General features: G+C 38.0%; 2 long non-coding RNA genes across 2 annotated transcripts; both read right to left on the reverse strand.

Moving 5' to 3' along the window:
* Window positions 15,051-16,105, reverse strand: LOC107608535. The gene is made up of 2 exons (XR_001612894.2): window positions 16,032-16,105; window positions 15,051-15,344 (listed from the first exon to the last, which is right to left on the reverse strand). It is a non-coding gene; the product is annotated as an uncharacterized LOC107608535 (long non-coding RNA).
* On the reverse strand, window positions 16,562-17,955 carry LOC110264677. The gene is made up of 3 exons (XR_002350851.1): window positions 17,847-17,955; window positions 17,479-17,582; window positions 16,562-17,391 (listed from the first exon to the last, which is right to left on the reverse strand). It is a non-coding gene; the product is annotated as an uncharacterized LOC110264677 (long non-coding RNA).

Below are 20,141 nucleotides of genomic sequence, written 5' to 3' on the forward strand. Positions count from 1 at the left end.
CCAGAAATTGTCTTCCAAGGATCAGAGAATAATTTGCACCCTTTCCCATGTCAAGGATCATGAAGTCTGCACCGAGGAAAAGCTCTCCAACCTTGACCAAGTCATTCTCTACTATTCCATAGGCCTATTTCAAAGACTTGTCTGCCACTTGTAGTGCTATCCTTGTTGGCTGCACCTCTTGGATTCCAAGCTTTTTCATTATAGACAAGAGCATCAGATTGATGCTTGGTGCACGGAATTGTGATCACACTTTTCATAACTCTGGTACAACTAACCAGCAAGTGCACTGGGTCGTCCAAGTAATACCTTACGTCAGTAAGGGTCGATCCCACGGAGATTGTCGGCTTGAAGCAAGCTATGGTCATCTTGTAAATCTTAGTCAGGCAGATTCAAATGGTTATGAGGTTTTGATAATTAAAAGATAAATAAAACATAAAATAAAATAAAGATACTTATGTGATTCATTGGTGGGAATTTCGGATAAGCGCTTGGAGATGCTTTGTTGCTTCTGAACATCTGCTTTCCTATTGTCTTCATCCAATCATGCGTGCTCCTTTCCATGGCAAGTTGTATGATCCTCTCAGATGAAAAATACCAGGTACGGTTTCTGCACGGCTAATCAACTGTCGGTTCTCACTAGCATCAGAATAGGATCTCTCTATCCTTTTGCACACTGTCACTGTACCCAACATTCGCAAGTTTGAAGCTCATCACAGTCATCCCTTCCCAGATCCTACTCGAAATACCACAGGCAAGGTTTAGACTTTCTGAATCTCAGGAATGCTGCCAATTGGTTCTAGCCTATACCACGAAGATCCTAATCTCACAGACTCAGTCCGTGGATTAGAAACCCAAGAGAATATACTCCGGTTGTCGTCCAATGACTACGTTGAACATCATGTAGACCGCTTATGGTTGTCAGGAACGCGGATCTTGGCTAAGCGAGTAACGAAGATAGTAGGTGATTGTCACGGGTCACCCCTTCATTCTGACTTAACTAAATTAAGTATGAGAGTATATCTTGGAGAAGAAGTAGGCATGAATTGGAAGAGAAACAATAGTACTTGCATTAATTCATGAAGAACAGAAGAGCTCTGCACCTTAATCTATGAGGTGTAGAAACTCCACTGTAGAAAATACATAAGAGAAAAAGGTCTAGGCATGGCCGAATGACCAGCCTCCTAAATGTAACATAAAAGTGAAAAGAGGGGTTCCAACCATCAAAGTCTAAGAACTAAACGTCCAGAGATATGAATACAATGGTAAAAAGTGCTATTTATAATAAACTAGTTACTAGGGATTACAAAAAATAAGTAACTAAGTGCAGATAGTGCAGAAATCTACTTCTGGAGCCCACTTGGTGTGTGCTTGGGCTGAGCATTGAGCTTTACACGTTCATAGGCCATTTCTAGAGTTAAACGCCAGCTTGGATGCCAGTTTGGGCGTTTAACTCCAGTTCTGGCATTTTACGCCAGAAAAGGGTCTCTAGTGGGCATTTAGACGCCAGTTTGGGCCATCAAATCTCGGACAAAGTATAGACTATTATATATTCCTGGAAAGCCCAAGATGTCTACTTTCCAACGCAATTGAGAACGCCCCAATTGGGATTCTGCAGCTCCATAATATCCACTTTGAGTGCAGGAGGGTCAGAATCTAACAACGTCTGTAGTCCTTTCTCAGCCTCTGAATCAGATTTTTGCTTAGGTCCCTCAATTTCAGCCAGAAAATATCTGAAATTACAGAAAAATACACAAACTCATAGTAAAGTCCAGAAATGTGATTTTTTCATAAAAACTAATAAAAATATAATAAAAAGTAACTAAAACATACTAAAAACTATGTAAAAACAATGCCAAAAAGGGTATAAATTATCCGCTCATCAATGCCTGCACCAAGATCACACAAGGCTTTGTCAAAATTTATGTTCCCAACAGTGCATAGAATCTGAAAGCTCCTTGGGTCTGGCATCTTCCTTGGCAACTTGCTCTGAATTAATGTACTATATTCCTCAGTCAGGACCACGATTTTATCTCCCTTTAGGGTCTTCTCTTCAGAGAGTAAGCCTTTCATGAACTCAACATAGAGAGGCATATGCTCCAGCACCTCAGCAAAAGGCATATTGATTTTCAATTTTTTGAAGATTTCCAAGAATTTCGAGAATTGCCCGTCCTTGGTCTCCTTTTGGAGCTTCTGAGAGCATGGTGACTTCGGCTTGTGCTTGGATGCCTTGGATAAGGCATGTGCTATGGCACTCTCAGCCTTCTCTTTAGTTTCAACAACACATTATTCTTCCTTTGGCACGGGTTCGTCAGCCACTGTGACGGCCTTGTATTCTTCTTTTGGATTTACTTTTGTGTCACCAGGAAGAGTGTTAGGAGGCCTCTCAGGTATTTGCCTGCTCAACTGACCCACTTATACTTCCAAGTTCCGAATTGAAGCTCTGGTCTCCTGTATGAATCTCTAGTGCTCTTGGAAAGTTCTGCAACTATAGAGGCTAGGTCAGGAGTGTTCTGAGGTTGGAAAGTCGCTTGTTGATACTGAGAGGATTGGAACTGACGGTTGTTGAACTTATTCTGATTAAAACCACCTTGAAAGTTGTTGTTGAAATTCGACTGAGGCTTCTGGGGTTGCTCTCTCCGCCCAATATTTGGGTGATTCCTCCATCCCTGATTAAATGTGTTAGAATAAGGATCATTATTGAGATTTCTGGAGGAATTTCCCACATAGTTAACCTGTTCAGGAGTGGGATGAGCATAGCCATTGGTCTCTCCTTGGTTAAAACCACTACTCATGTCATAAGATGTATCTTGAGTATTAAAAGCTGAGACTTGCATCCCATTCAAGTGCTAAGTAATCATGGTAATTTGTTGAGGCATGGCCTTGTTCTGGGCAAGAGTGGCATCCAAAGTATCTAGCTCTATAACTTTTTTCTTCACAGGATTCCTCTCAGAGGTGTACAAGTATTAGTTGTTAGCAACCATCTCGATTAACCATTAGCTTCTTCAGGAGTCTTCTTTATATGCAGGGAACCACCTGCAGAATTGTCCAGAGATATTTTGGCCATCTTTGAGAGTCCATCATAGAAGATCTGCAACCTGATCCAGTCTAAAAATATGTTATGAGGGCACCTCCTGATCATTGACTTGAACCTCTCCCAAGCTTCATAGAGAGACTCACCATCTCTCTTCCTGAAAGTCTGAACATCTATCCTCAACTTAGTTACCTTCTGAGGAGGGAAGAACTTGGTCAGAAATTTGTTGACCACCTTGTCCCAAGTGTCCAAGCTCTCCTTGGGTTGAGTGTCAAGTCACTGCTTTGTGATAAACCCTGTTTTTAGGGTTTATCATGTATAGATTTTGAGGGTTTTATCAATGGTCTTCCATACTTATTCATATAAAAATGCATGATTTTGTGTTCCTTTCCTAATTTTGCCTCATAGATGAAAACATGCTTCTTTTACATTTAGAATTGATATATTATAATCCTCTTCTATTACCATTTGATGCCGTGACCTGTTTGTTAAGTGGTTTCAGAAGTTATAAAGCAAAAATGGCTAAGAGGGATGAAGGAAGCATGCATGAATGGAAGGATCCTGGAAAAAATTAGAGTTTTGGAATTTGGCCATGGGCACACATGCGCACTGTACGCGTACGCGCAGATGTGCACCCTCAGAGCCGGCGCAGTAGAGCCAAAACGAGAAGCTGGCGCGCTTATATGGCTGGGCTAGAAATCCTTGGATGCGCGCGTGTACCGCTTGCCTGCTCGTGGATCGCAAAAAGCCCCAGGGACGCGTACGCGTACTGTGCGCGTACGCGCCGATGGCCGCACATGATTTTTTTAAGAGAAAAATGTGACCAGCTGATAGCAAGGATTTATACCAGTTCGGAATTCCACAAAATAATTACGTTGTTAGTATAGTCCAAACCAATAGCCAATCCTTAAATCAAATTAAATTTGGTTTTGTCACAAGTACAAACCCCAAATAAGAATTAACCGGAGTATTTGGACTCCGGGTCGTCTCACAAGAAATTGCAATGAAGTGAATTATTATTGGCTATGAAGGAACAAAGGGGGTTTGATTGATAAAAGGGCGAGAAATTAAATGGGCAAGAAATGTAAATCAAGTAAGCAATTAAAGAAAGCAAGTAATAAAGAGAGACATTCATGGCAAGGATTTAGAATATAGGCTTTCTATCCTAGTCATACAATGATTAATTCATATTATTTAGTCAACTCCAACAAATGGAAGAAGGTATCATGTCATCTTCACATAGGGATAATGTCAAACAAGACTAATCAATCATGTCACAATAATAAACAAGAATCTATCTCATTACGTCATCCTCGAAGATGGAAGAAGGTATCATATTATCTTCACACTCGAAGAAAGTCTAACAAGACTAGCTAATCTCAATCCAAAGGTCCTAATCAACTCACTAAGTGAATTAGCAAGAGATTAGAGTTAATGGAAACAATACTAGCTAACAACTCTAGATCACCAACATGAGTTGGGTTTTCATGACTCAAGATTGCCTAATTACTCTTTCCAAGCCAAGAATGCTCAAAATCTACTCTAAAACCCAACCAAGCATTTTGTCAAACACTTTGTGGGTATAAATGGAAAGCATGGTAAATATGCAAGAATTATAAATCTACCAACTACCAAGTGCAAGGAAAGTAAGATCACAACTCAAATTAACAATTAAAGAACATCAAACATTAAATTGCATTAAAAGGGATCCAAATCCAACAAGAGAATCCATGAACATAAAAGAGAGCATAAAAGGAAAATTAACACTACAAACCATGAAAATCAAAGAGTAGAAGCAAGAATTCATAAAGGAAGCAAGATGAAAACATGAGATTGAACCTAGATCTAGAAGAGATTAACCTAACCTAACCTAATTCTAGAGAGAAGAAGGAGCTTCTCTCTCTAGAAACTACTCTACATGATGCTAACCCTTCAAACAATTGCTCTCCTTTTGCCCAAGCTTGAATTCTGCATGAAATAGCATTAGAAATGAGTTGGATTGGGCCCAAAATGCTCTACAAATCGCTGGCCACGATTTCACTTTAGTGAATCACGTGCTCCATCAGTGCGCACGCGTACAGTGCACATGCGAGCCCTTATACGTTAGGTAACTATGAAAAATTCTATATCTTTTCGAAGCCCCGGAAGTTAGCTTTCCAACACAACTAAAACCGCCTCATTTGGACCTCTGTAGCTCAAGTTATGGTCAATTGAGTGTGAAGAGGTCAGGCTTGACAGCTTTGTAGTTCATTCATTTCTTCATGAGTTCTCCCACTTTGCATGCTTTTCTCCTCACTTCTTCCATCCAATACTTGCCTTATGAACCTGAAATCACTCAACAAACACATCAAGGCATCGAATGGAATTAAAGTGAATTAAAATCACCAATTTAAAGGCCTAAAAAGCATGTTTTTACACTTAAGCACAATTCAAGGGAGAATTACAAAACCATGCTATTTTATTAAATAAATGTGGGAAAAGGTGATAAAATCTCCAAAATTAAGCACAAGATAAACCACAAAATTGGGGTTTATCACCAGTGATTTCAGGCAGTGGCAGGCCCTGTTTTGGGGCAGAATTATGGCGGGAAGAGCATAAGAAGACCAAGGATTAGGGAGATTGGGACAATTAGACATTATTCTAGATATTTTGGATAGTTAGTTACATTTTGGCTTTTAGAGAGAGAAACTCCAACTTCTCTCTAGGATTTTACTCTCTCCATTGCAATTCTCCTTTGATTTCTTGGTGAGATCCATTGCTAGTTCACTTTTACTTTGATACAAGTTGTAGATCTACTCTTCTTCTACTCTCCATTAGTGTTCTCTTGATTCATTCACTTGGATCTAGATTTGTGACCTTGTTACTTTTGAATTTTGATTAATGAATTGAGGAATTTCATTCAATTACTTGATTGTTGATGATTGCTTGAATTAGATAGCTTTAATTCAATTCTTTTCTATCAATTTCATCATGTCTTCTATGATTGCCTACCAATTGTTTGTGAAATTGACAACCCTAGCTATGGAGTAGATTTCTCTTACTTGGCTTAGGGGTTGAGTTATTGGAGACACTTGAGTGGTAGATATCAATTGTTGATTAGGAATTGAGAATTGCTAATTGACTTGGAGTGCACTAAAGCTAGACTTTCCTAGGGTTAGGCTAGGACTTGTGACTCAAGTTAGTTACCTTCACTTGACTTTCTTCCATTATTAGGGGGTTAACTAAGTGAAGTAATAATCAATTCTTATCACAATTGAAGGAAACTACAATGATGGAACTTCCAATACTCACCCTTGGCCAAGGCTTTGATCTCAATTAATTGTTATTTACTTTTGTTAGTTTGAATTCTTGCACCAACTCTCAAAACAAAAAAATGACTTCCTAATCAATGATGTGCATTCTAAGGCAATTCCTAGGGAGAATGACCCGGGATTAACGCTCTTGGTCATAGATTTTAGAATTGTTTGATGTGATATTTGTGTGTCGGTTAGACTATACTCACGATTGGATTCATTGCTAATTTCTATACCGGCATAAGAATTTTGTTCATCAAAATGGCGCCGTCACCGAGGAGTTGCTTATGTGTGCCATTCTATTGGTTAGTGTAAATATGTTAATATGTAAATACTTACATTTTTCTCTTGATTGTTTGTTTGTTTGATTTTCAGTTTGGATTAATCTTGGCTTAAGTACCATTTGATGTCATGAGCTTCTTATCTCCTTCATTGTATGATGCGTTCACTACCAAATCCGAGGTTAGCCCCATTTGATTCGGAAATTGAAAGAACTTTGCTTCATATTAGGCAAGCTCGGAGGCGGTTAGCCTTCGAGGAAGGTGAAAAGGGTTTTACCAATTCACCAACCATATCCGAGGTAGATACTGAATCATCATTCAAAGAAGGCACTAATTACTCTTCCATTGATACTACTAATAGTTCTTCTTTTGATCTAAGTGTTGACAATATGGCCGCTCTAAGGAGAGTTACTCTCAAGGAAGTGGGTGCACCGGAATTTGTTCTCCAACCTCTTCATGTGCTTCATCCCAACTTGAATTCAAACTTTGAACTCAAGACTGCTCTCATCAATCTTCTACCAAAGTTTCATGGATTTCCCGCACAAGATCCAATTAGACACCTTACGGACTTTCATGGTGTATGCTCGACCACTAGGCGGGAAGGATCCAATGAAGTGGCTATATGGTTGTTTGCCTTCCCTTTCTCTCTTGAGGGAAGAGCCAAGGAGTGGTCTTATACCTTACCTAGTAATGTTGTCTCCGATTGGGACTTACTTAGAAGAGAGTTCCTAGATAAATTCATGCCCGTAGAAATGACGGACAAGCTAAGGAAGGAGATCTCATGTATTGTACAAGGCGAGATGGAAACCCTATATGAGTATTGGGAGCGGTTTCGCAAACTTCTTGACTCATGTCCCAACCACATGATTGACACTCAAGTATTGCTTAACTACGTATGCCAAGGCATGAGAGAGCAAGATAAGAATCTATTGGATGCCTCAAGCAACGGTTCTTTGTCAAAGTATAGGACGGCAGAGGAGGCATGGCAATTCATTACCGACTTGGCCGAATCCACTCAACATGCTAGACGAAGAATCAACCTCCCAAAGGCCGTGAATGAAGTATCTTCTAGTGGTGAGACCGCCACCCTTACCAAAACCTTGTGTGAGATGACAAATCTTCTAAAGCAACTCCAAGTGAATCAACAACAACCTCCACCATCTCCTCAACACCAACAAAGCCAATAATTGGTCCCCCAAAAAGTATGTGGTATTTGCTCATGCTACTCCCACTACACGGATGAGTGTCCGAGTCTCCAAGAAGATAACACTCTAGCGACTGCCCACAACTTTTATGATCGCTCCATCTATGAGCGCCCTAATCAAGGATACCATTCACAAGGGAGCAATTTCAACCAAGGATACCCCCAACAAGGAGGCAATTATAACCAAGGGAGTAACAACTCTAATCAAGGTTGGAGGGATAGCTCCAACCAAGGTTGGCGGGACAATTATCAACAAGGAGGTAGGGACAATAGAGGCAACCAAAGATCGAACACCAACAATCCACAAACCCGATACTCACAAAACCCTCCAAATCAACAACCAAACCAAGGAAGGAACTACCAAACCTACATACCACCTCATAGATAACCACCTCAACCCAACCAATCACAAGCACCACAAATCACATATCCTTCCCCTTCTTCAAATCAAGATGAGACACTCCGGTCCATCTCCAAGGGCAAAAAGAACTCCAAAATAAACTCAACTCAAGTATTAATGGCCTCACTTCCACCCTCCAAGCCCTCATTGCTCGTATGGAGCCACTTTCCACCTCCACTCCTCAAGCTCCAAACTCTAGTGCCCTACCTTCTCAACCTCTACCCAACCCCAAGGGTGGCATCAATGATAAACCTTATTTGTAGGGTTTATCTTGTGCTAAATTTAGCAGATTTTATGACCTTTTATCCATATTTATTCAATGAAATAGCATGGTTTCATGATTATCTCCTAAGTTGTGCTTAAGTGTGAAAACATGCTTTCTAGGCCTTAATTAGCTAAATTCAATTCACCTTTGATTCCATTAGATGCCTTGATTTGTTTGTTAAGTGATTTCAGATTGAAAAGGCTAGGAATGGATCAAAGGAGTGAAGAGGAAAGCATACAAAGTGGAGCGATCATGGAAAAGCCAAAGTATTGGATATATTCATCCATGCGCACATGCACTGCACGCGCACGCGTGGATCGCAAGAAACCTCAGGGACGCGCACGCGTGCTGTGCGCATACGCGTCGGTGGCCGCACGTGATTTTTAAATGAAAAACGTGCCCAGCGATTTCTGAGAGCTGTGGGGCCCAGTTTGCAACCAACTTTGGCGCCAAAATGCATATAAGGACCAAAGATTGAAGGGAATCATCACTTAGCATCATTTTTGACACATTAGGATTAGTTTAGAGTTAGTTTTAGAAAGAGAAGCTCTCACTTCTCTCTAGGATTAGGATTAGGATTAGGTTTAGTTCTTAGATCTAGGTTTCAATTCATGCTTTCTTCTACTTCTACTCTTCAATTCCTTGTTGTTACAATCATCACTCTTCTATTCTTTTGTTATAATTTCCTTTATGTTGTTTCTATATTTTGTTGTAGATCTACTCTTGTTCTTTCTATTATCTTTCAATTCAATTAGAGGTAATTCATAATAATTGTGCTTCTTTGGTTGTTGTTGTTAATTCTTGCAATTAGTTGTTGTTAGATTTTATTCTTGTTGTTGATTTACTATGCTTTTCCTTTATGCCTTCCAAGTGTTTGATAAAATGCTTGGAAGGATTTTAGAGTAGAATTTTATGCTCTTGGCTTGGGAAGGTAACTTAGGAACTCTTGAGTTACTAATGTCCAAGTGATTGACGATTGGGAGCCATTACTCTAGACATCATTAATTGAATTGGTGGAGAACTAGGACTTATGGACTTGGATTGACATAGCTCATTTGACTTTCCTTATTAGTTAGAGGATGATTTAATGGGGTTTATCCTTGCCAATTCTCATGTTGTGGTTAGTGATTAGGATAGAGATCCTTGACCACCAACCCTTGCCAAGACCTTTTTAGCTATTAGTTTACTTCCTTGCCATTTATATTTCATGTCTCTTATCTCAAAAACCCCAAAACATACCTCATAACCAATAACAAGATACTTATCGCAATTTCTAGGGAGAACGACCCGAGGTTAAAATACTTCGGTTTATAATTTTAGGGGTTTGTACTTGTGACAAACAAATTTTTGTATGAAAGGATTATTGTTGGTTTAGAAACTATACTTTACAACAAGACTTCATTAGTGAAATTCTAAACCGTCAAAAATCCATTCATCAAAATGGCGCCGTTGCCGGGGAATCGCAATGGTGTTATGTTATTCGTTATTGTATATATGTGAATAGTGTGAATATGTTTGCTTCTTTGTTAGTTCTTGCTAGTGTTAGGATTTAATTTTCTTACTTCTTATTTGATTTTGTTGTCATTTTCTCTTGCTATCATGAATTCTCACTTTAGCTATGAGTTTGGTTCTCACTATGTTATAGGAAATGAGGGCTACAATGAGGATGTGTATCAAGGATGGAACAATCAAAGGTGGGAGGAGCCATATGCATATGATAAATCCTATTGGCAACAACCTCCACCAATACACTATGAAGAAGAGCCATTCTTTGATGCATATCAATCCAATGGCTATGGTAAATCTCCTTGTGACTTTCAAGAACCACCACCTTATGCCTATGATCCATATCCTCAACATGAACCTCAACCATACTCACAAGCCCTCTACCACCAAATACCTCCATATGACCCTGACCCACATACACCATACCAACCACCTTTTGAACCATATGAGCCATACATGGAACCACCACTCCAAGATCACTACCCCCAAGAACCACCTCAATATATACCTCCACACCCTTATCAAGAAGAACCACTTTCCTATTATGAACCCTTTCTCCAAGACAATGAACCCTCTTACCCACTCCAATCCCCAATAGATGAAATTGGAGGAAGTGGTTGAAGACTTAGGAGATGCGTAACCTCCTTGGGAACCTAGAATTGAAGAGAACCTCTCCAAGAAGATTAAATTTGATGTTGAGGAGGAGAGTGCACAACTTCCAAAACAACTTTTGAATGAAGACTTGGAAGGAATGAAGCAAAAATTGAGTTCCCTTGGTGATGAAGATCATGCATCCAATCTTCTTGGTGGTGAATCCTTTGAATTTGAAGAACCTTCTTCCAAAGAGATAAAAAGCAATATGGAGGTAGATTTTTCTCTTCCTCCCATTTATGATTTGAGTGATGGAGAAGAGTTAGATGACAATGATGAATAAATGATTGAAAGTGAAGAAGTTTGTGAAGAGGTGGAAGTGGTTAAGGAAGAACATAAGGGAGTAGAGCTTGCAAGGACATTGAAGATACCTCTCCCCAAGCCATCACCATCTATTCTTTCATTCAAGTGGGTAAATTCCTTATAATTAAGCTTTATAATTCCCATTGAATATGGTTTGCTTAAGACGGATGGTCAACTTAGAAATATTTGTGGCTCTAAAAGCAAAAGGGAGATGGTTAGTGGTTGGCATTGTAAGGGTTGGTATAGAGCTAGATCGCTTGGGTCTAGGAAAATTTTTGGTCACTTCATTGAGAATTTATCATGCCTACCACCCACATGGATCAATGGTAGTCAACTTTAAGATGGGTGTGAAAACAAAGTGTGGGATCCCGGATTACAAAAAGAGGATCAACTTTGGGAGCCCCAAGCTTGTGAAGAACTCCATCAACGCTTATTCCAACTAGTATGGAATCTTGGGGCACAATGGAGGACCAAGCATTGGTGGATGTTCAAAGATAACTTCAAGCACAAGCCACCTTGAGAGGAGCTCCCTATAAGTCCAACTTAAGGACAATAAACAAAAGTGCTAGGTGGGAGACACCCCACCATGGTAACATCTTTTCATTTTCTCTTTTGTAAATATTGGTAAAAATTAGTTTAATTTCATATTTAGATTAGTTTGTTGAGTATATTTGGTAGTTTAGTAGGTTAAATAAGGTTTTAAGGTGTTTTGGTAGCTATTTGGAGGTTTAGGATGCTTAGATTGGTGCAAAAACATAGAAAAATTTTGAAAAACAGAGCACCATCCACGCATACGCGCACCGCACGCGTACGCGTGCATTAAGCATTTTCACCCCTCCACGCGCACGCGCCATGTATGCGTACGCGTGGATTGCAAGATTTCATTCCTCCATACATTGACCCGAGAGTTAGGCCTACGCTACGCGCGAACCATGCCTTTCGCACAAACAAACTCACGCGTACGTGTACGTGACGCGTACGCCCTACTCTCAAAATAACCCATCGACGTGTACGCGTGACCTGCGCGTACACGTCATGTCCCTTGCACCACCATCCGCGTGTGCGCGCCATGTGCCCGTACGCGTAGATGCCCTTACTTCACTCCGCTTCTTTTCTTCTCCTCTTTCCATTTCTTTCCTTTTCCTTTCTTCTTCCCCCCTCCTACCACTCATCCAACACTTCCAAACACCATCTATAACCAATTCTTAGGCTAGTTAGTTAAGTACTTAGTTTAGTTTTCATTTCATTTTCTCGTTCTCATTATTAGTGTTGGATTATAGATTTTGTCTACTATACATTGCTGCCTCTTTTTGCCTAAATGTTATTTTAGCATCAATGTTTTTAGATGTTCATTGTTGGATTTTTTTTGAGGTTATATTTTGCTACTTGGTTTTAATTTTTTCATACTTAATCTTGAGAATACCAAGTGATGAGAATTGCCTTCTAGTTTGTAACTCTTCGTGAATTGCATGTTGTAGCTAGCCACCATGTGATTTGAATCCTTTTCTTTGACTAAGCAATTTCTTGATGGATGTTGAGCATTTATCTTAATGCATTGTATTCCATGATCATATGCATCCATTTGCTTATAGCTTGAACGCTCTTATGCTTCTTTAATGCTTGTTTTACCTTACAAGTCTACTTAAAGCATCTCAAGCACACTAGAATGAGTGAAGTGCATACTTCTTTTGTGACATCGCCTTTTATGCTAATGTGTGTTCTAAACCGCGCAATTTAGAATTCACATACCTAATATTTTTTAATGTCACACTAATTCACTCACCCATTTCTAGTGAATTACCTCATTCCATCAATTACGCTTCCTTGCTCCTATATTTTCTCATCTCATGGTGTTATTTTCTGTTTTTCATGATTCACGCACCACAAACAAAGCCGGAAGCAAGACAAAGAACACGCAGCCCTGTTGACCTACCGGCTGAAGGTAGCAATCCGGATAGTCGTCGTACCCCCTTGCTCATCTTTAAGTGCACCTAGGACGGTACAAACTTTTAAGTGTAGGGAGGTCGTCCGACCGGTCGGCAATTTTGGGTGACAAGTTTCTAATCTCAACACTTTTGTATTTCATTTTAGGTTTTAGGATTTTTACTTGCATTTTCTTATTTTTTTTGCATATGTGTACATAATAAGCTTAGTCAAAATGATGAAATTTTTCGAGAAAATTTTCTATAGGGAATCTCAATTGATTTGAGTGAAAACTTTTCAGTAAACTTGCTTGAATTATATATATTGTGGATCATGTTTTTGAGCTAAGAACACAAGCTAGTGAGGTTTGAGCCTAGTTGCATGGTTACATCTTATGACCACTTATTTTTCCTTCTTGTGTGCATTATTCTCTTTCTATGATTGTAATCCTTGATTTGTTTGATTTTTTATGTCCATTATTTTGTATAGACATGAATTTATATGATTGAGGCCATCATTTCATTAGCTCACTTACCCAAATAGCCTTACCTTTTATCTTCCATTGTTAGCCAATTTGAGCCTACGATTAACCCACTTGTTCATAATTTTAGCACATTACAAGCCTTGAAGCGGAAAATAATAAAAGTCCTTATTTGGATCTTTGATTGGCTTATGCTAGTGTGTGTGTGTATCATTAAAGTGTGGGAAATTTGGGACACTGGTTGAGAAAAAGGGGTAGTTTTATATTTTTGTTGTAAATATTGGGAATTGGGTACATGCTCATGTATTGATTAAATGTATAGACCTTATGCATTGATGTTCTTGTATATAGTTTGAAAGAAAGAAAAATGAGAAAAACAAAAGAAAAAAATATTTGAGAAAAAAAGAAAAAAAAGAAAAAAAATATGGAAAAGAAAAGAAACAAATAGAAAAAGAGAGAAAGAAAAAAAAAAGGGGGGACAAAATGCCCCAAAGTGGAGCTCAATAAGGATCAATGCATATGTGTTATAATAAAAAAGAAAATGCATGAGTGTGTGAAAAAGTGAAGAATGGGTAGTTAGGTTAGCTTTGAAATTGTATAGGATGTCATAGGTTAGGTGAGAAGTTTAAGTTGATCAAAGATTCAAATTTCAAGCTCACTTGACGGAATATGCATCCTACCTTGACCCTAGCCCCATTACAACCGATGAATAAGACCTCATGATACTTGTATGCATGCATTGAATAAATGTTGATTGTTAGAAGAAAAATAAATCTTGGAAAGTATGATTAAGGGAGAATTGAGTGAATCAACCCTAAACACTTGAGCGAATAGAGTGCAAACACATCCGGTGAGGGTTTGATGCTCAATTACATGTTTTCACCTATGATCATCTCTCTTCTTGCAAGTTTGTAAAAATATTTAATAACTCAATTCAATTGTGGATTAGACTTGCTAGTCCTTGGCCCTTGTGCATATATGTATTCTTGGGAATTGATTTATTTTGACTAAGCAATTGCATTCATGTAGATAGTTTCATATAGGTAGATTGCATTTAGTTAGATTTCATTGAATAAATGCCATACCCTTTGCTTTCTCTTGGTTTAAGCATGAAGACATGCTTGGTTTAAGTGTGGGGAGGTTGATAAACCCCATTTGTAGGGTTTATCACACAAAAAAAAGGTTAAAACGACGGTTATTTTCGGTAATTACGGCGGTTATAACCGCCATTATGACCAAAACTGGCGCCTCCAAGAAACGCCGTTATTCTGGGTGCCATTCTGGTTATTACGGCGGTTTTTGAGGGTTAAAATGGCGGTTACAAACCGCCATTATTTCCGCATAAAATGGCAGTTTTTGAACAACCGCCGTTTTTACCAGGATGTTGTGGCATCTCTTCCGTTTAAAATGGCGGTTAGAAATCGCCGTTTTTGCCAAGATAACCGCCATTTTTACCATGTTATAATGGCATCTTTTATGTTTAAAATGGTAGTTTCTAACCGCCGTTTTTACCAAAATATAATGGCATCATTTTCGTTTAAAATGGCAGTTTTTAACCGTCGTTTCTACCAGCGTATAATGTCATCATTTTCATTTAAAATGGGTGTTTCTAACCGCCGTTTGTACCTAATTATGATGACAATTTTATGCTTTTTAAAATAAGATTGAAACCACTAATTTAAAGTGATATTTTCAAAACTCACTTAAAAATCTCATAATAACCAAAAGGTATAGCCATAAATCAAACATCATAAGATGATTTTTAATTCATACATGATCCAAAAGTCATAATCCAAGTCATAATTGAAATGTCATAATCCAAAAAACAAAGTATCAAAATAATCCTTAACAAGCATTGACTAATTCTGACTTATAATTGTCTTAACATATAATCCTTAATATATGTCTTAACATATCAAGCAAGGTCATGCTTCCTTGTTTCTTGCTCCAGAAGACCTACTTCCTAACTCTTTTGGTGATGGAATCTCACTCTCCTGATCCAATCCCTACAACAAAAATATAATTATTATGAGCACAAGAAATACAAGAAAAAGGCATATATTAATAATAAGTGGATAATTATGAATTTGAATTCATCTAAAAAATACATATAAAATGTTACTAATAATACTACTAGTACTAGTTGTTAATTAGCTTTCCCATGTGCTTGTTAACCATAGCAGGGACAAAGAATGAAGCCTTAAGATTTTTCTATTCACTGATGTATAGAATCATTTTCAAACAAAGCAATAACAACAATAACAACCCTTAGTCAACAACCAGCAATAACACATGCTCATGCTCACCTATTACCATTAGCTGCTTCCTACTTATGCCTATATACCACAAACATTGATAAATCTTTTTTTTTCACTTTTTGTTAAACAATTATAATTTAGAAGAAAATCAGAACGGGAAGTCAAAATCTGTATTCATGAACAGTTTACAATTATTTCACTCAAAAGTACATTCAAATAGCCAACAGTGACCATGACCGAATCTTAACTTGTTTTGGAGATCAAAAGTATTCATGAACAGTTTACAATTATTTCACATCAGGGATTGGCTTACAGCAAACACAGGCCAAAAAAGAATTTGAGCATATCGATGATGCCAACATAATGCACACTCCATTCTATGCAGGCTGTAGCATATTAAAGCAAAGGAAAAAAAGAGGATAATTGTATTTGTACCTGTGAAACTTGTTGAGTAGGGAACATTCCAGCCAATTGTATTGGAATTTTACCTCTTTACAAAGTTTCTGCAAGTTAAATTTGGACATAATTAAATAGAACCAAACATGCATTCAACATATAACAAAGCTTATAAAAAGAGAGCCAAGAAAATAATAATAATAACAATAATAATGGTTTATCAACTTATCAACAAACTGCAACATAATCACTCATATTTCAACAACTCATGACAAAATTGAGTAGCAAAACATATCAACTTCAGAAGAAAAAACACACACAATTTGAACAACACCTTCACACTACTTGAGTTGCTTCCTTTTGCTTGAGAAATAAAGAGAACTAAATAGAAGTAAGCAAAGCAAAGCAAACATAGTTCAGTTATTGCCTCATAAACTAGTTCCCAAACTGCAAAACAAAATGGTTCTAAGTGCCTAAGAAGCAAGTCCAAAATCAAAGAAATAGCTCAACCAGTGTCCAATACACACATCAAAATAACAAAAAAGTGGTGAATTTTTTCTCAGAAAAAATCTTCTTTTACATATAAACCACGACCATCCATAATCAATTTTGTTCTAACTCTTACCAAGTTTTCATTTTCCAGAACCACAGTCCACGTATTAATAGAAGCAATAGCAAAAGGAAAAAAGAGTAAGTCACATAAAAAAATGTTGGATGACTAGACTAATAATTTTTCTTTGTTTTTACTTTACATTTGAATTAATATTAGCCAATTATCTTCTATTTTACACTAAAACTATTATCTCCTAACATTTTTTGAAATGATTAATCAATTTGAGCCATTGAACATGCAGGCAACTTGGTTGTAATTGTAGTTCTACTACTATAGATAATTATTATATGCTAAATAAAGTAACTATTTAACTAGGCAAAAGAGGCGGATAAACTAATAGTTTGAATAATGAGATGCCAGCCTTACAAGGCACACAAACATCAATCAATAATAATGAATAAAAGTTCAGTGAGCTCTCTGCCTGTATAAGCACACAAATAATTCAAATCACTTCCATACTAAAAACACCCTCTTTCCTTATCCATTATAGGTCTGTATTATAACTTAGGAGAACTTTTTTCCTTTTTTTAAGGGAATATGAAGATGGGTTAGCCAATAATTTTGATATTTGTGAAAAGGAAATATGGGCATGCACTGAACTTTCAAACACAGTATCGAAATGAAGCTAAATTTCATGTGTTGCATGAGCGTGATCCACACAAGTTGCTTGCTTGCCCTGTAATTGAAGGCAAGGCCGCAACCGGCAAGCAAGAGTCTAATCCCAGTCAACAACACATCGATGGCAAGGTTTTTCTTCTATTCCAAGGTTTTTCTGAGATCTGAGATCTGAGATCGGAGATCAAAGAAACACCTTAATAGAAGTAAGCAATAGAAGATCTGAGTTCAGAGAGAGAGAGAGAGAGAGAGAAACACCTTAATAGAAGTAAGCGAAAGAAGACCTGAGATCGTCGCCAATCATCCCCGCACAGACCTGAGATCTAATGCTTCAACGGAAGACCCAAAAATCCCTAACAGAGCTGCAGAGAAACAAAAACCCCAAAAATTAGCACCAAAAGAAATTTTGAAATCCTAACCCAAACAAAAACAAAGAAATCGGTACCTTCTGGAATCAGAATGCTCAGGTCAGTAGCCACCAGAGCCTTGCCTCTCACCGGAATCTTTGTCTCCACAGCACAAAAGAAAAAACAAAATAAAACAGCATCAGTTTCGATTTTGGCTTCTCTATGTACGAAAACAGCATTTCGGTTTCGGTTTCAGTTTAACTTGAGAATGAGAGGTACCTGGAGAGATCGTAACCGGCGAAGAGAGGAGAAGCCCTAGAAGGAAGAAGGCATTGTCAGAGAGCTTCTTTGCACTGAGGAAATGAGAGTGTTGTATGTTCAGAGAGGATAGAAGCCCTAGCTAGAAGGAAGAACGGCTTTGAATGAGCCAGGGATTGCAATTTTTTTTATATGCGTGTGAAAACGGCGGTTCAAAACCGCCATAATCACCAGAACCGCCAAAATATATAAAGCCAACTACGGCAGCAGAAAAAATTGCCATAATGACTCGATAATATGGTGGTTCTTTAAAACCGCCTTAATCTCCATGCCATTTTAACCCCTTTTTTTCGTAGTGTATCTTGTGCTAAATTTAGGGGATTTTATTACCTCTTACCCACATTTATTCAATGAAATAGCATGGTTTCATGATTATCTCCTAAGTTGTGCTTAAGTGTGAAAACATGCTTTCTAGGCCTTAATTAGCTAAATTCAATTCACCTTTGATTCCACTAGATGGCTTGATTTGTTTGTTAAGTGATTTTAGTTTGAAAAGGCTAGGAATGGATCAAAGGAGTGAAGAGGAAAGCATGCAAAGTGGAGCAATCATGGAAAAGCCAAAGATTTGGATATATTCATCCATGCGCACGCGCACGGCACACGCACACGTGGATCGCGAAAAACCTCAGGGACGCGCACGCGTGCTGTGCACGTACGCGTCGGTGGCCGCACGTGATTTTTAAATAGAAAACGTGCCCAGCAATTTCTGAGAGTTGTGGGCCCAGTTTGCAACCAACTTTGGCGCCAAAATGCATATAAGGACCAAAGATTAAGGGAAATCATCACTTAGCATCATTTTTGACACATTAGGATTAGTTTAGAGTTAGTTTTAGAGAGAGAAGCTCTCACTTCTCTCTAGGATTAGGATTAGGATTAGGTTTAGTTCTTAGATCTAAGTTTCAATTCATGGTTTCTTCTACTTCTACTCTTCAATTCCTTGTTGTTACAATCATCACTCTTCTATTGTTTTGTTATAATTTTCTTTATGTTGTTTCTATATTTTGTTGTAGATCTACTCTTGTTCTTTCTATTATCTTTCAATTCAATTAGAGGTAATTCATAATAATTGTGCTTCTTTGATTGTTGTTGTTAATTCTTACAATTAGTTGTTGTTAGATTTTATTCATGTTCTTGATTTACTATGCTTTTCCTTTATGCCTTCCAAGTGTTTGATAAAATGCTTGGAAGGATTTTAGAGTAGAATTTTATGCTCTTGGCTTGGGAAGGTAACTTAGGAACTCTTGAGTTACTAATGTCCAAGTGATTGACGATTGGGAGCCATTAACTCTAGATATCATTAATTGAATTGGTGGAGAACTAGGACTTATGGACTTGGATTGACATAGCTCATTTGACTTTCCTTTATTAGTTAGAGGATGATTTAATGGGGTTGATCCATGCCAATTCTCATGTTGTGGTTAGTGATTAGGATAGAGATCCTTGACCACCAACCCTTGCCAAGACCTTTTTAGCTATTAGTTTACTTCCTTGCCATTTATATTTCATGTCGCTTATCTCAAAAACCCTAAAACATACCTCATAACCATTAACAAGACACTTATCACAATTCCTAGGAAGAACGACCCGAGGTTTAAATACTTTGGTTTATAATTTTAGGGGTTTGTACTTGTGACAAACAAATTTTTGTATGAAAGGATTATTGTTGGTTTAGAAACTATACTTTACAACGAGACTTCATTAGTGAAATTCTAAATCGTCAAAAATCCATTCATCAATCAACCCTATAGCCTTGAGGTCTGAAACTCAATTGAAAGAGAGGGGCTCAAAGGCACCTAGCCCAATGATAGTTGCTCAAGAGGAGGATGTGGTGGAGGTAGAAGAAATAGAAGAGGAGGAGGAGGCACATGTGATAGTTGAAGATGAAAACCCACAACCAAGGAGTGAAGTCCCTAGAAAGGAGCAAGTCTTGGAGGAAGTGGCTCAACCAATTCCATTTCCTACATTGGCAAGAAAGACTAAGAAGTGTGTAGAATTTGACCTAAAAATGGTGGAAATGTTCAAGAAAGTGGAGGTAACTATTCCTCTCTTTGATGCTATCCATCAAGTGCTTAAATATGCGAAGTTTCTTAAGGACTTGTGTATGAACAAAGATAGAATCCATGAGTTAGAAACCATTCCATTGGGGAGTTCTATTTTAGCTTTGATGGGTGCCATCCCGGAAAAGTGTGTTGATCCGGGCCCTCGCTTATTCTCTTGTATCATTGATAGAGTCCAATTCATTGATTGTATGTGTGA

Source organism: Arachis ipaensis, chromosome B07 (assembly GCF_000816755.2).
Source record: "Arachis ipaensis cultivar K30076 chromosome B07, Araip1.1, whole genome shotgun sequence".
NCBI classification, from domain to species: domain Eukaryota; kingdom Viridiplantae; phylum Streptophyta; class Magnoliopsida; order Fabales; family Fabaceae; genus Arachis; species Arachis ipaensis.